Source organism: Rosa rugosa, chromosome 7, assembly GCF_958449725.1.
Source record: "Rosa rugosa chromosome 7, drRosRugo1.1, whole genome shotgun sequence".
Lineage (NCBI taxonomy): Eukaryota > Viridiplantae > Streptophyta > Magnoliopsida > Rosales > Rosaceae > Rosa > Rosa rugosa.
In genome coordinates, this window is record NC_084826.1 from 36,820,022 (window position 1) to 36,824,666 (window position 4,645).

General features: G+C 36.2%; 1 long non-coding RNA gene across 6 annotated transcripts; it reads left to right on the forward strand.

The window, feature by feature from the left end:
• The first annotated feature begins 304 nt into the window (after nt 1-304).
• On the forward strand, nt 305-4,442 carry LOC133720001 (uncharacterized). 6 transcript variants are annotated; one of them, XR_009851623.1, is made up of 6 exons: nt 305-530; nt 1,197-1,250; nt 1,369-1,464; nt 1,552-2,617; nt 3,495-3,945; nt 4,216-4,442. It is a non-coding gene; the product is annotated as an uncharacterized LOC133720001 (long non-coding RNA). The 6 variants fall into 6 exon arrangements; XR_009851625.1 differs by having other exon boundaries at nt 1,552-1,772; nt 2,522-3,945; XR_009851624.1 differs by having other exon boundaries at nt 1,552-1,763; nt 2,522-3,945.
• Nucleotides 4,443-4,645: the final 203 nt, after the last annotated feature.

A 4,645-nucleotide genomic window follows, 5' to 3' on the forward strand; every position in this document is an offset into this window, starting at 1 on the left:
AAAAAATGCTTCATACCATACCCCTCAGACGACAGAAGACGTTTTTTCTGTTGTCTAATTTTTTTGAACATCTTCAGACAACAGTTTTAACTATTTATGTCGTCTAAATGGTATCAAAATCAACACCAATTCAACTTTTTCAAGTTTGTTACAGTTTAGAAAATTCAGACAACAGATTCTGTTGTCTGAGTAAATGAAAAAATTATTTACCCTTATGTGGACAAAAATAGTTTTTTGGCTGAACTAAAACTTAATGTGAACTAGATGCCTATACCTCGAGTTTTCTCAACACTTGGTCAAAAAAACAGAAACCTTCTTTCCCTCTCCCTGAGCTAGACCCCGAGCAACTGCAGCTCCCCGGCCATTTTGGTTCTTCTGCCCCGATCAGAGACATTCTTTCCCTTTCCCAATTATGGTTATTCTCTCCCTGATCTAGGTTTTCTACACAGAAGAGTATCATCAACCTCTCCCCGATCTAGGTCAAGAAGACACTGTTGGTGGAGTTCTTCGATTGCACAAACGATTTCACGGTAAGTCTTATTCTTCGTCTTAGGGTTTCGACCTTGATTTGTGTTGGGTTTTAGGGCTTCCTGGGGATATCGATTTGGGGTTTTAGGGTTTCTTTGGGATATCGAATTGGGAGTTTCCTTTGAAATTAGATTTGGGATAACGATTTAGAGATGGGGTGATTGAAATAGAATTGGGTTTTATTCTGGTTTATGGATTTGGGGATGGTTTATGGTTCATTTCGATTTGGGATGGTTTATGGTTATTCAGAATCTAAGGCTCTGACTCCTCTCTAATAGTGCTCCTCCCTCTCAATCTTCAGCCTCCATGACTCTATATCTGATGCCTGAGATTTAGTTCCTCGTTTTTTCTGTTGGGTTTTCTGAAATTTTCACTTCTTATTGATTGGGACATTGGGTATATGAAATCTATGTTTGAGTATATGAAATCCATGTTTGGGTTTATTGATTGGATGGTTGCTGGCTTGCTGCAATTGCTTATTGTTTGGAATTGATGCTTTGTCAATGGAGTGATGGTTGTTTGACGTTTATTTAAACAATTGCTGATTGTTTGATTGTTTGGATTATACATGTGAGTCTGTGAGCTTGTTTATTCAGTTTGATTGTCTGGGATTATACCTGCGAGTTTGATTTATATGAATCTCATTTTGTTTAGCTTTGTATGTTTAGTCGTAGCTGGTGGGACAATTGCTTAGACTCCTTGCTTCTCAATTGCAATTTGAGGTTATGCTTGTCCCCACATTAATTTTTCATTCTATTAACTTTGTTAGCTGGACTTTATTACCTGCAGTTGATTTTCATGAATGGATTATTACGTCTTTCTTAATTTCTTGGATTCTAGGCTCATAGTGCTGGGAGATGGTTCTGCACCTTTATTCATGGCAAGAGAACATGTCATTGTCTGAACCTTGCAACTGACTTCACTATGCGAAGCCGGGTGAGGATTTTGATTATCTTTCGTTACTCCTTCGTTGGATTTGTGAACAAAAGAAATCAAATTGTGAAATTTTGTCTTGCTTGTCAGAGACTTTGGGATTTTGAAATTGCTTCATGGTATTGGATTCTAGTCGAGGAAAATCTGAACAAGGCAGAGTGCAGTTGCTGTCTTGGTTGCCGACGAATTGGGAACCTGTTTTGAGTCGCTGTCCCTCATTCTTTTATTTGTAGAATAGTAACGTGATGCCCACCAACTGTTCGATGAAAGGCCATAGACAATCTCTGCAGAATTTGATTGAGGTAGTCTTGGTGAGCTTTGTCTTATTGACTTTTGCTTCTTCCCTTTCTTTGACTTTTATTCTTCCTTTGATAAGCCTTTGCATTCATCCTTGTTAATTAATCCACTGCCTCATGACAAGAGTCCAGCAGATTTTGACAAGAATGCATTATATTTGGCTCATGCATGATTCCATTGTCTGCTAACGCCACCATTCATTTTTTCTTCTTTTGCTTTTGCTTTTCACTTTGTCATCTTCTGCAATCATCTGGAGCACTTTGTTAATCAAGCTTTTCGTCTTATTCATAGCTTAATTAAACTAGCCCCTTTGGTCTGCAACACCACCAGAACTTTAATTTTTGTTTTTATATATGTTGCTTTGTGCTTTGGTGTGTTGGAGAAAACTTGATCATGTGATTATGCTCCATTAAGTGACTTTCCAAGAGGTGGCTCTGTCATCTTCACTGATGGAGAACGATAGGCCACACATCCCTTTTTCTTTTATTTATTTTTTTATGAACTGCACTCTTGTAGCTCATTTGGTTTTCTTCTTTGACACTTTTTTGAGAGAAACCACCGAGCTCATTTTGATTTGAAGAGCAGCAGAGCCAAAGTTTCAAAGACTCTTTGCTCGGATTTTTTTTGTTTGGATGCAATATGATAACAGCAAGCTGTTTTGACAAGAAAGCTTTATGCTTTTCTTTTTGTTTCCTCCTTGCTGTCGGTGAGGATTGACAGAGATGGGTGCTTTTGGACTCGGTTTGCTTGACATTCCTTGCAGGTTTGTTGCTGGTTTTGGTCAAGGCGACTTTGAGCAGAGCAGTTTTGTGGTGCTGCTGGGATTTGAAGATGATGTTTGGCTGAGTAGTGGGTAAATGTAAACGCTTCCTACGATTCTTTCTTTTTGTTCTGGTACATGGATCTAATTAACTGGTTTGGTTATCATTGCATTCAATCAAAGAAGATTAATTAGATACTGAAACCAGTTATCCATTGTTGAGATTGATTGGAATATTACCTGACTAATATAAATGTTCCATTATCCTCTGATATTTGGTTGACGTTTGAATCAATGCGTTTATGCCTTCACGTTTCCAACTTGGTTATGGTTGGAGGCCCCAGACTATGTATTACCTTTTCTTATTAATTCTAATGGAATCCTTTTCGAATTCCATGGTTCTTCATTAATTTCTGTTTTGCTTTTTTCCTGCTGATGTGACCTATCTTCTGTAGATTTATGATTCTTACTCCTGAGTGCTTGCTGATGGATGCAGAACCTCTTTGCATATCTAATGTTTCAGTCATTTGTTAGTTTTATAATATCCATGATTAATTTTCCAAGTCATACATCTCTGATTGAGTTTACTTTTTTTTTTCTTTTCTTTTTTCCTGTGCATGATTGCAAGGATATGGATTTAGTTGCTAGTCTGTTTAGAAAAAAAAAAAAAAATGCTTCGTTGCATTGCCAAGTATCAAGAAAACATTTTGCATTAGATGGTGGAATTATAGTTCCATACTCAGATCAACAGCCAACTTGAAGCATTTCAAGTTTTCTGATCCTTTTTGTTCTCTTTATTAAGACTGGAGTTCTTTGTAGATTATAGATAGTATAGTACTTGCACTCATTGCTGACCCTGCAATTTTATTAGCATGTTATAAAACATTCTTTTAGTATAGGCCAGAATTAAGATTTTATTGTTTTCTTGGGTCACATTTGTAGTTTCATGTAATGCAAATGTCAATGTCTGGTCCAGGAAACTCTACCTAGATTATCTCCTCGTCTTGGAGTGGAAATGGTTCAGAAGAAAATAGCTGCAGCCTTGAAACATTAGTGGGTTCTGGCTTTCCTTGTAATCAAAGTTAAGTATTCTTCTCTGTAATGTAGGTCTTCAATTGTAAGAAATTATATTTTGGAATATTCAGATCAACTTTTGTAGCCAATACTTTAATTGAATGGTCAGACAAATTGTTTTGAAAAAAAAAAAAAAAAAAAAGAGATGATCAGTCTTCAGTAATAGTCAAATTGTATTACCTGCAATTCGGAAGTGCAAGACTTGGTGTTTGGTAAGCATTTTTAGGTTTAACTCTACAACTGAAGTTTGGTTTGTATTTTTGAGACTTAACTAGTAATATATGTATATATATTACATGATTTCGCAGGATATAGGGGAAGGAGTTCTTGCTTCATGTGGATCTTATTTTAAGGTGCTTTTGATGCTTGTTTAATATATGCATATATCTACTTTTACGTTACTATGCACTAGACTGGAGTCTTTTAATCATGGTCAAAGGTCTATGTCTAAAATTTCTAGTTCGCTCTCCCTTTCATACGGATAGCCAAATAGAAATATATCTTTCCCTTAAGCTATTCTGTTACATTCATCATTTTTTGTTCTGTTCTATTTGTGCAATCTGAACTTGTTGTATGCTACATACTGCTGATCATATTTTTTTTTTGCTGTTGGTGCTGTGTAGTAAAAGCTTGGAGTTAGGCTCATTAGGCTAGCATTGGAAGCGGATGATTGGCTTACACACAGAAGGATATTGATGTGGTTTGAGCTGAATGGGCAAATCATGTTATGCAGTTCTAACTTTGGTTCTGTTTAAGGTAGATGAGTAGCACTTGGAACTGCTTTTGTGCATTTATATATAACTGATGGAAAGTGTTGATGAACTTAAATTATGCATGCAGTTGCTCTGTCTAGCTACTCTTTCTTTACCTTATAGGTTTTTGACTTTGTGCACTAGGTAAATGATCGAGATAAGATGGTTTTTTGGTTCTCTTGATCATAATGTAAATGTTGGCTAGGTTTAGAGTTGGAACTATGGATTGTATTTTGGATGATGTTGATGCAATTAATGAAACGTAGCCATCATTTTCAATGTTGATTTTAGTCCAATTTTA